This window comes from Mustela nivalis (genome assembly GCF_964662115.1).
Source record: "Mustela nivalis genome assembly, chromosome: 9".
Taxonomy (NCBI): Eukaryota; Metazoa; Chordata; class Mammalia; order Carnivora; family Mustelidae; genus Mustela; species Mustela nivalis.
In genome coordinates this window covers 78125918-78138411 of record NC_139028.1, presented here as the reverse complement: position 1 = coordinate 78138411, position 12494 = coordinate 78125918, and the positions used below count along the sequence as shown (strand labels likewise).

At 38.3% G+C, this 12494-nt stretch overlaps 1 protein-coding gene, 1 long non-coding RNA gene and 1 pseudogene across 4 annotated transcripts in view; 1 reads left to right on the top strand and 2 right to left on the bottom strand.

Moving 5' to 3' along the window:
• Nucleotides 1-12494, bottom strand: part of LOC309872724 — a 639146-nt gene that overhangs the window by 78177 nt on the left and 548475 nt on the right. The gene's annotated exons all lie outside the window — the stretch shown is intronic.
• PIK3C2A (phosphatidylinositol-4-phosphate 3-kinase catalytic subunit type 2 alpha) overlaps nt 1-12494 on the top strand; it is a 168201-nt gene that overhangs the window by 24262 nt on the left and 131445 nt on the right. The gene's annotated exons all lie outside the window — the stretch shown is intronic.
• LOC309840854 (hsc70-interacting protein pseudogene) lies at nt 7736-9056 on the bottom strand (annotated as a pseudogene). The gene has a single exon. The product of its transcript is annotated as a hsc70-interacting protein pseudogene (transcript).

Sequence of the window (12494 nt, the reverse complement as noted above, 5' to 3'; positions counted from 1 at the left end):
CAAGCCCCACATGAAGCTCCTGACTGGATGGGAGGGCTGTTTCTCCTTCTGCCCCTCTCCCCTTACATCTCTCCCTGAATAGTGTTCTCTCTTGCTATCTCTCTCTCTCTCTCTCTCTCTCTCTCTCAAATAAATATATAAATAAATAATCTTTTAAAAATATATGTATATTTTCCCAAGAGGGAAAGATTGGTAAATCTTGAAGGCATAAGAAAACTCTTCTCAACCTAGAGCTCAGCATACACATACCTCTTCTGAGAAGCTGACCGAATCCCTGGCTTTCTCTCACAAAGCATATATATATATGACAAAATTTTACATTTCTCTTTCAGAGGCTTGTGAATCTCCTGAAAGCCATCTATGAAACTCTGACCTAGATAAGAGGAGGGAGAATATTCCAGGTAGAGGTCACAGGACTATTAGCAGCAGAAGGGTGAGGGGAACAATCTGGTGGGCAGCCTAGTGAATGTAAAGAAACAGGGATACCAGACTGGAAAGGCAGAGTGAGAACCAGTCTCCCGAGGGCACTGGAGAGCACACTTGTCCTTAAACTTTGATCTAACCCCTGGGATTTACCTTAAAGAAAAATTCATATAATCATTACTTACAACACTAAGATATTTATGCAAAATAATACTAAAATGCCATTTAATATAATAAATAAGAAAAAATGGAAACAACCTAAACTTCAATAATAAAAAATATTAGGAGCACCTGATTGACTCAGTGGGTCAAGTATTTACCTTCAGCTCAGGTCATGATCGCAGCGTCCTGGGATTGAGCCCTGCATTGGGCTCTCTGCTCAGCGGGGAGCCTGTTTCTCCCTCTCCCTCTACCCCTCCTGCTCATAATCACTCTGTCTCTCTCAAATGAATAAATTTAAAAACATTCTCTCTAAAAACATAAAAATTTTTTAAAATTTTAAATTTTTAAAATAAAAAATATTAGAAATTAGAATGTTTCAAATTGCTAGAATGGTATACAGCCATTAAACATTGTAATTATAAAGTCTTAGCATAAACAAGTATCTAGAAAAATTGGCCAAAATTTGAAAATAGGCAAAAGAGATTACTGGTGTCCTTTAAGTAGAATGCTAGCCTTGTTTAGTAGACAAATTGAGGTAATTTGATTCTACAGGGATGTGCCCCTTGACTATCTTTCTTCTAATTAGGCTACTTTATAGTTCTTTGGAAAGTTAAATTGTAGAAAACTAATGGTCATACAAAAGATTCTTGTCTGCAGAAATATACGTGAATTTTGTCTGATGGAAATATAACTAATTTCCAGTTTGTAAAAAAGATAACTTAAAACATTACAATTTATTATTCCATAAGATATTAGTCAGATTTGCATCTCTTAACAAATTTATTTCATTGTTTTTTATTGCCTCTCTCTCTTTATCTATTCTCAAAATTCTCATTTGGTCTTAATGTTTTATCAATTCCCTTATTAATCAACTAGTTGGATAAAATCCTTAGCTCCTGTATCAGTACTCCATGGCTTCATAACAAATTATCCCAAAACTTAGTAACTAAAACAGCAGATATTTATTATGTTACAAGTTCTGTGAACCAGGCATCTGTAAGGAGCTCTGCTAGGTGGTTCTGGGTCAGGGTCATGAGGCTGTATGTAGTCTTCTCAGGGCTTGGCTGAGCAATATCTACTTCCAGGCTAACTCATGTGGCTGTTGACAGGCCCCAGAAGATCTGCTTCTACACTGACTCACCTGAGCCTCTCACAAGGCTGCTTTATTACATGGCAGATGGCTTCTTCTAGAAGTGAGCAAGCCAAGAGAAGGAGAAAGAAGGGAGAACACACCATGTGAAAACCACAGTCGTTTTATAACCTATTTCCAGATATGACATCATCATTTCTGCCATATTCTATTCCATATAAAGGGGTCAACCATAAAAATTACTTTGAGCTTAAGGTGTTTAAACATGAACAGATGAAGAGGCTCCCCATTCCCCACCCCCAAACTCCTATTACCTGCCTAAAAGAACCTCCTCAAAGAACTCAGGATATTCCAGAGAACCCAAGGAGTTTCTGAATCAGGGAAGTTTGACCCTTAACAGCAGAGTCAGATGTCAGCACCAGGACAAGAGATCACCTAAACAGACATTGTCACAAAACTATTCTATGACCCATCTGTTTTCCTAAGGACCCATTTATCTTCCCTAAAAGTCATTTGTTTTCCTGTAAGTGCCCTTTCTCCATCTTCCCTTTCCCTATCAAAATGATATATAGGCCCCAAATTCTAACTGACCCTTTCAGTCCCGTTTCTCTGTGGTCCTGCATATTATGGGAATTAAACATTTGTCTTTTCTCCTGTTAATCTCTTGTCAGTTTATTTCATAGGCCCCTACTTACCAAACCTAAGAGTGGAGGAAAAATTTTCCACCTCCTACACTTAGAAGTCAGTCAATAAGAGCAGCCCTGCTCGGAGCGCCTGGGTGGCTCAGTCATTGAGCGTCTGCCTTCAGCTCCAGTCATGATCCCAGGGTCCTGGGATAGAGCCCCACATAGAGCCCCACATTGAGCCCCCCCATCTGGCTCCCTGCTCAGCAGGAAGCCTGCTTCTCCCTCTCCCACTCCCCCTGCTTGTATTCCAGCTCTCACTGTCTCTCTCTCTGTCAAATAAATAAATATTTAAATAAATAAAAATTTAAAAACCATCACTTCAAAAAAAAAAAGAGCAGCCTTACTCAAGGGAAGGGGACTGCATAAGGGCATGACTAGTAGGAGGCAGGAATCATTGGGGCCCTCTTAGATGCTGTACCATGACATATCGCACAAATGCCATGCATGCTTTTAAGTCATTGTAAATCTATTTAACACAAAGAAAAGATTTATGATGGAGCTCCTCAGTTGGTTAAGTGACTGCCTTTGGCTCAGGTCATGATTCCGGAGTTCCTGGATTGAGTTCCACATCGGGCTCCCTGCTCAGCGGGGAGTCTGGTTCTCCCTCTGACTCTTCCCACTCTTGTGCTCTCTCTCTCTAATAGATAAATAAATAATCTTAAAAAAAAAAAAAGATTTGTGATATTAAACTACATAAAAAGAGCAGACTGTAAAAGTGAATATATAAATAATACTATGCATGTGGACAAATACTAGCAGAGAGGAAAAGAAAGAAAGAAATATCCAAGAGTATAATAGCTAAATAAGGATGGAGTTTAAAATCTGCGGTGGTTCCTTTTCATTCATCCATTCTTTTTTTACTTTAAAATTATCTCAAATATTATCTTGTGTTTTTCCAACAAAAAAGAAAAAGAGGGCTTGAACTTACTGGGATACAAAATATGAAGTCCTATAAGTTTATGTAAGTTAATTCTTAATAATGGCATTAACAACTGGCTTACAGAACTCCTGAAAGTTGAACAGTTAACTCCAGCATAACACTGGTCCAGCATAACAAAGGTCAGAAGTTTGTTCTCTTATTAGTTAAGTGATAGTGAAAGGTAAGAAGTTATTGCCAGCAAACATTATTGGCTTAAAAATTAGAAATTTGCAGTTGTGAGTTTTACCACTAAATTTCATTTCATACAGAATTAGCTTTCCAAGGGCATAAATACAAAATGGATTGATCTGAAATGTCAGTTTGAAGGGATTTGTGAGTAGAGACATGGATGACTCTAGGACAGGGTAATTTGTGCTCAAGTCTAACAACCAAATGAGTTTAAAATTCAGCCGATCAAAAAAAATAAATAAATAAAATTCAGCCCATCAACAGATTTGAACAGACAATTCATAGAAAAGAACCATAAAAGAATGATGACACTATAATGGTTCTTCCTCATTAAAAAAAAAAAAAAAAGACTCGTCTTTCAGGAGAATGTGGAAACAACCAGAGACTGGGAGAATATACTTGTAAAAGACATATCTGATACAGGATTGTTACCTACAATATATAAAGAACCCTAAACACCCAACAATAAGAAAACACAATTTAAAAATGAGCAAAAGATCTGATAGACAACTCACTGAAGGAGATATACAGATGGCAAATAAACATATGAAAAGATTCTCAACATCATATTTTCATTAGGGAGTTGCAAATTCCATCAGTGAAATTCCACAACACATTAGAAGGCCAAGATCTAAAAGAGATAACAGCAAATGCTGACAAGGATGTAGATAAATAGGAACTCTCATTTATTATGGTGGGAATGCAAAATGTTAAGCTACTTTTTGGAAGACAGTTTGGCAGTTTCTCACAAAATTAAACATACTCTTACCATACTAACAACTGTACTCCTTGGTATTTAGCAAAATGAGTTGAACATTTATGTTTGTACAAAAACCTTCACACAGCAGCCTTCACATACTGGCCTTATTCATAATTGCCAAAACTTGGACAGAATCAAGATGTCCTTCAGTAAGGTGAGTGGATAAGTAAATGTGGTACATCTAAATGATGGAATATTATTCAGCACTAAAAAGAAAGGAACTATCAAGCCATAAAAAAGGCATGGAGGAATCTTAAATGCCTATCACTAAGTGAAAGAAGCCAGTTTGCAAAGGCCACATACAGTATGATTCCAATTGTATGACATTCTGGAAAAGACAAAACTATGGAAAGAGTAAAAAGAGCAATGGTTGTTACAGAATAGGGGAGTAGGAAGGATGAACTGGCAGAGCACAGAGAATTTTTAGGGCAGTGAAACTACTCTATATGATACTATAATGGTAGAAATGTGTCATTGTAAATTTGTCCAAATTTACAAATTTACAGAATGTACAACACCAAAAGTGAACTCTCATGTAAACTATGAACTTTGAGTGATAATGATGTATCAGTGAAGCTTCATCAACGATAATAAATGTATCTCTCTGGTGCAAGATTTGATAGTATAGTAGGATGTACATGTATGGGGTCAGGGAGTATATAGAAACTCTCTTTATCTTCTCAATTTTGCTGTGAACTTAAAACTTCTCTTTTAAAAAGCCCATTAAAAAATAATTCCTAGGGGCCTGGGTGGCTCAGTCAGTTAAGCATCTGCCTTCAGCTTAGGTCATGACCCTGAGGTCCTGGGATCCCAGAGAACCCCATGGCAAGCTCTCTGCTCAGTGGGGAGCCTGCTTCTCCCTCTCCCTCTGTCTGCTTGTGCTTCTCTCTGTCAAATAAATAGATAAAATCTTAAAAAAAAAAAAAAAAAAAAAAACCTCTTCCTGGGGCGCCTGGGTGGCTCGGTGGGTTAAGCCACTGCCTTCGGCTCAGGTCATGATCTCAGGGTCCTGGGATCGAGCCCCGCATCGGGCTCTCTGCCCAGCGGGGAGTCTGCACCGCCCCCCGCGCCTGCCTCTCTGCCTGCTTGTGATCTCTCTCTCTGTCAAATAAATAAAATCTTAAAAAAAAAAACCTCTTCCTGATTCATAATAATAGACATACAAATTAGATCCACTGAAATGTTATCTTCCATCGTCTGATTAGCAAAAGACGGAGGATTTGGAAACACTGTTGGTAAGGCTGTAGGCTAACAGGTACTTTCTCAACTCCACTGATAAGACTGGCAATTTCTATAACCCTAGCGGAGGATGGTTTGGCATTATCTCTCAAAATTACAAATGAACGCACCTCTTTTTTTTTTTTTTTCCAGAAGACCAATTTTACTTTTACCCACTTACGGTAATATCTGCAATGTTAGAATGTACTTAAGTAATAAATAATTAAGTAAAAAGTAAATCAAATAAGGAACCCAAAAGGAACTGGTCTTCTTGGGTTATTCACAGCACACATTAGAAAATTCGAGAGAGAACACAAATCACCAACAAAAAAAACACTGACAAGCTCAAGCGCGAGTTTATATGCTGAGTATTTTTTTTTAAAGATTTTATTTATTTATTTGACAGAGAGAGATCACAAGTAGGCAGAGAGGCAGGCAGAGAGAGAGGAGGAAGCAGGCTCCCTGCTGAGCAGAGAGCCCGATGCGGGACTCAATCCCAGGACCCTGAGATCATGACTTGAGCCGAAGGCAGCGGCTTAACCCACTGAGCCACCCAGGCGCCCCTATATGCTGAGTATTTTTAAAGGATTTAAAAAGCATGCTCAGTTAGCATACAGCCTTTTCTCACTTATATAACATGCATTTCTATTTTCTTGTGTACTGTAAAGGGTTAGAACCTGAATCAACTTACTTATGACTTCAGAAATGTGCTATTTCAGAAATTACTCCATGGAATTTTCTTCACTGCTCCTACCACTGATTCTTCAAATAAGCAAAGTATAGAGGGTCTCATCCCTTGAAAACTGTTTTTGAACACCAGCACTTTAAATTGGAAAGGTAGAAACCTAGCAATTTCTAGTACAGTGCCTAGACTTAGTCTTAATTAATGTTAAGATTTGAATGTACAACAGAAAATCCATCATTTCTTTATCCTTGGAGGAGAGGAAAGGAAAAAAGTAGAGGTGGGGGATATGGTGCAGTTTTCAAGAGCTGAATAGGAACACAATGACTCATAATGCCATCAACCCCACAATGAAGAACCAAGGATCTCATCAATTTTATAATTCATATTGGATCAAGAAATTTGGTTCCCCTCTATGTACATCAATGAATTCAGACCTCATACTCTCCAAATTACGAAGATGAATAATGTCAGATAAACTCCAACTGCAACAGGTATTTCCTCAGAAGACTGAATATCAAAGGGAATCCCTCCTTCCAACATCTTCTGAGATGGTTAAGATCTCACCAAAACAGAAACCTAACATTTAGATATGCAATCGCTTCGCCAAGTAAGAAACTACAACTGTTATGGGTATTACCTTACATAATCACTATATGTATTACATAGCAAACCCAGCATTACATATACTTGCACAATTATGCTGTGAATGATGATAATAGTGATGATGCCAGTGAAAAAGGACTATCTTTAGCCCAAAGAGTACTGGGAGGGGAGAAGGGGGGACATGAAAATAAGCAGAAAGCACACAAAGAGATGGGTATTTTCTGACCAGGAGGTCACTCTAAACACAGAAATATTTTTTAAAAAAATTCCCCCTATGTGGAAATAATGCAAAACATTTATTTTCTATATCAGACAAGAACACAGCTAAATAATCCAAGTCTACTGCAGCATTATAAAAATCATCCCTTCACCACAGTGTAAGATTTAAATGCATCTGCACAAGGGTGCACACTATATAAAAGGAGTAAGGTTGTTGCTGCCCTGCCAAGCACTTCTGGTCCCTACCCAGGTCCGACTGTAATACTGGTGGTCCCACGGGTTCTATCAAAATAAACTGGGTTTAAAAAATAAAGCATTTAAAAAGACAAGTCAAAATGCCTCAGAAACTGTATCTCTAACTCAAACTTCATCTATTTTAGTGTATTTTTTGCCTCCCACTAATAAACCTTTATTTCACTCATTATAACTGAGCAATGAATCTTCCACACTGAAATATCTTCCTTGCCCAGTTAATCCAAAGGAAAAAAACTGAAATGATTAGTAAAGAAAAGGGCGCGTGGGTGGCTCAGTGGGTTAAGCCGCTGCCTTCGGCTCAGGTCATGATCTCAGGGTCCTGGGATCGAGTCCTGCATCAGGCTCTCTGCTCAGTGGGGAGCCTGCTTCCTCCTCTCTCTCTCTCTCTGCCTGCCTCTCTGCCTGCTTGTGATCTCTCTCTGTCAAATAAATAAAATCTTTAAAAAAAGAAAAAAAAAAGAAAAACACGCCCTTTTAATATGTCTTTAAATATTTTTAAGGTTTAAAAAGTGTTTAAAGTTTGTAGTTCCTAGTAGGAAAATATTATCTGAATGAATACCCTAATGGCAAACCATTGTAGAATGTTTCAGTTGCATGGGGAGCAGAGGGGTAGGGATTCTCTTCACAGCACCCCAGCTTTCTTCATGAGAAGGTCGGAGGTACACTGGTTTGTATTATTGCGACATCCATTAGGTGATCGAAGTTGCTTTTCCTTCAGCAAGGGCTTTATTTGTTAGAAGGGCATTATGCTTGACCTCCAAATTTGGCTGACAATTTACTGATGAGATTCATAACCTTTGGGTTGCTCTGATATTTTGACATATTCGCTGGGTTCTGGGCCACATCCTGGAAGGCCACCATAACTTCTGGATCCTGCATGGCTGCAAGAACTTCCAGATCACTAAGAATTTCATTGAGCCCAGGCATTCCTGCCATTCCAGGCATCCCTCCAGGAAAATTACCAGGCATTCCCCCAGGAAAGCCACCTGGGAAAGAGCTATACTGAGCTCCTGATTGTCCTCTGGCTTCTTCCTTCCTCTGGGCTCTCTCATGTTCTTCCCGAGCCTTCTTAACCCTTTCTATTCTTTCTTTGATCTCTCGCTCTTCAGGTTTTCGCTCATATTTTCTCCGATGTTCAGCAATTTTCTGGGCCCTTGGTTGAACTTCTTTCAGCATTGCGCTAGCATCTTCATCATAATCCAGTTTACAAGCAAGGGCAAGATCATGTGCTCCTTCTTCTCAATGGCCCAGAAGTATATGTGCTTTCCCGCGCCACTTATAAGGCTGAGCTGAATCAGGATTTATTTCAATAGCTCTGTCACAGTCTCGAATGGCAGCATTTGGCTTCTGTAATTTGATGAAGACACTGGCTCTCTTGGCATACAGAATGGCCAAGCGAGGATTTAGCTTGATGGCATCCGTGAACAAGTCAATGGCTTTCTGTAGTTCACCATCATTTAGGGCATCAATGGCAGCCACTTTTTTATCATTTGCCTGATCCATCATTTCCTCGGTTATCTCTACATTTTCATCTCCCATTTCTTAAGGGGCATCGGTATCTGGTTCAATCACACCTCATTGTCAATTTCTAGATCACTCTCCTCACTTGATGGTTCATGCGTCTTTATGTTTTCCTCTCCCTTCTTACTATCTGGTTTTTATTCCTTGATTCTGTCTTCTGATTTAGTTTTATGAGTGGCAGGTGGTATCTTACCCCCCATGCTCTCCACCCACTCCTGCAGGAAACGCATTTCCTCGGTGTGCAGAATGCTCAGATCCTGCTTACACATTTTCACGAAAGCCCGAAGCTCGCTCACTTTGCGGGGGTCCATTGTCCAGAGGCAGTGGCAGGCGGCAGGCGCGGCTGAGGTTGTGACCCGATTCCAGGTGCGGGTACTAGCTCAGCGTGATTGTGTGGAAGGGCTGAATGCACCTCTTGATACAATAGTTTCATTTTGGGAAACTTATTCTAAAGGGGAGAAATGTGTGAGATGATGTGTGATATGTGAAATGACACATGTACAAAGGTATTTATTGGATGATTTTTGTTGTAAGGAAAGATTGAAAACTGATAAAATATGCATCATTAAATACAGTGCCCACAAAGATGCCCTGAGAATAAGGACACTCTTTTTTAAAAGATTTTATTTATTTGAGGGAGAGAGAGAGAGCACCAGTGGGCAGAGGGACAGTGGGAGAAGGAGAAGCAGACTTCCTGCTGAGCAGGGAGCCCCACAATGAGCCAAAGTCAGACATTTAACTGACTGAGCCACCCACACAAAAGGATCTCCTAGAAGTATTAGCGGAAAAGCAAGATGCAAATCCGTGTTTATCCATTCCTCTTAAGTTTAAAAATGAAACATGAGAATATTTTCACTTTCTTACATTTCATATACAAAGAATATCTCTGGAAAGATACACAAAAAATTAACAATAGTAGATACCTATCAGGAGAGTGTGGGAATGGAACAGACCGGACAGAAAGGAAACTCTGTTGGTTAATTTAAAACAATTTTTTTAGCCATGTGAATGGATTACATATTCTTTTTTAAAAAGATTTATTTATTTATTTATTTATTTATGAGAGAGAGAGAGCAAGCTTAACTGACTGAGCCACCTGGGCACCCCAGGCTTTTACTTTCTTGAATTCCATCTGTTCCTCTTTATTGTGTGTTTTCAGGCAAGTAATTCCACCTCATATACCTCAGTTATCTCAACTGTAAACTGGGGATACTAGCAATACCTAGTAGTATAGGGTTATTATTATAAGAATTAAATGAGATAATGTTTATAAAGAGTCTAGCTTGGTACTTGGATATAGTGCTCAGTAGATATCTATCTCCATAAAGAGACAGATTTCCTAGATCAGGTGAGTTGTTTGTGCTGGTCCAGAATATAAAAACAAATCCTGTCTTAAAAGAGTCTTTTAGATTTCATCCTGTTGTATGATACTACAGTCATTAAGTGCACACACTGTTGGGAAAATAAAGATGTTCCATGTTGGAAGAACAAAGATGAATAAACAGTAGTTGCCACTTTCAGAAGGCTTACTGTTAAAAAGATGCACTGTTTGCCTTGTGGGGTTTAACTGGGAGAGAAATTTTATAACATGAGGAGGGGTCCAGCTGTTTGTTGGAGCCTGAAAGGTGAAAAGTTTAAGATTCACAGAAATGATGGAATCAGGATTCTTTTTTTCTTACCTTTTACTAAGATATAATTGATATATGACAATGTATTAGTTTTGGGGTGCCTGGGTGGCTCAGTCATTAAGCGGCTGCTTTCAGCTCAGGTCATGATCCCAGGGTCCTGGGATTGAGCCCCACACTGGCTCCCTGCTCAGCGGGAAGCCTACTTCTCCCTCTCCCACTCCCCCTGCTTGTGTTCCCTCTCTTGCTGTGTCTCTCTCTGTCAAATAAATACAAAAAAAACAAAAAACAAAAAAAACTTTAAGAAAATATTCCTTTAAAAAAACCCATCATATTAGTTTTAAGTGTACAACATAAACAGTATTCTGCTTAATAACATTTTAGCATATCTTCAAGGTTGTATAGCTATTAGAATTTCCATGATGTGCTGCCATAATAATGTGTTGTACAAGGAAGAATGGAAAGAAGAAAAGGGAAGGGAAGGAAAAGAGAAGGAGGGAGGAAAGAGAGATATATGCCAGAGGACAGAGCACTTCTGACCTGTGAGGACTGATAAACTGTAGCATTTCTAAACCATTTTGTCTGGGCATCTTCTAAGACTTTTTTTTTTAATCTTTCTCTTGGTCCTGAACTGTACATAATTAAATCTAGATGGCTAAAAATCTAATCCGCTAGTCCTAGCTGCATTCAATGTAGCCAGTAAAGACAATGAAATGGATCATGATTATTTAGGTGTAAGAGTTTCACTCTCTGAATATACATGCTCAAAGAAAAATAATCAAGAAAAAAATATTTTAGCTTTAAAAATGTTTATATCCTTTGACTTAGTAAAAATCTATCTAAATGAGAGAATCCCAAATATGCAAAGACTTACTGACAAAATATATACCAAAACATTATTTATAATGGTTGAAAATTGGTAACAACCTAAAGATGTGACAATAGAAGATCTATTAATTATGGCACTTCAACTGGATGGGCTATTATGTAGCCATTTTTTTTTTTAAAATGATATTTCTGAATAATTTATAAGCCCCTAGAAAAGCACTTACATACACTGCTATTAAAAATGCAGGACATAAAACTGGATATACAATATGGTCACAACAACAACAAAAAAATAATCCAGGCTGAAGAAAAAGATGAGAAGGATATAGACCTAGATATTAACAGGGTTATCTTTTATTGTGAGAATGTGAGAGGGTTGGGATTACTGTCCCACCTTGTTTCCACATTTTTGTTATTTTTTTCCAACTTTTTGATAATGAGCACACTGTATATTTTCCTCTAGCTGCTTCTTCATCCATTCTTATTACTCTTATGTAACTGTGAGAGCCCTTTGCAGTAGCACCCTCAAAAAGCTGTGTTGTGAAGGAATGAGCATCACACTAAAGAAATGGAGGCCAGAACTCACCATCCAAAGAAATCAAGTAGGATGCACCCAAAGCTAATTACTGTCAGGCATGTTTTCACGTGAAATTTTGGTTTGCTTAGAATTTTTTTAAGTTAATGGAATTCCAACTCCCAGAGGGCATTGGAAGGGAAGTCCCTGGACAACAACTATATAGCAGGCTTAGAAAACAACATATCTAGACTGGAGGTATGTGAAGACAGCTCTCCAGGTGAAGCATCTCTAGGAAGACATGGAGATCATGAATCATGTGATATGCTGAACACTATAAAAGCCTATAAGAAGAAGATGTTGGATATATGGGGAGAATTAGCAATAGATATATAGAAAATTGAGGAAATTTAATAAGAGGCAATTAAATCTGGAAAAGGCAAAAAATAGAAGGAAACATGATATATGTATAATATACACTTGGTAGTAAATTATACTTAGTCATATTGAATTAACTAAATATCTTTACATAATTATATTGGGAGAATGGGAACCATGGAAGAAAAGAATGGTTTAACAATGCTAAATCTGTGCCTGCCACTGACTACAAAATTATAACGACTGAGACAATAATAAAAAATAACAATACTAGCATATTAATTAGGACTATGGTCTCAAGGACCAGAAGAACAACTAAAAAGAGTTGAAAAAAATCTGTTCTCTGGAGAGAAGGATTGGCGGGCAGTGAGGGATGGGATGGGGATGAGGGCCTTGTAACCCTTTTAGAAATGCATTAT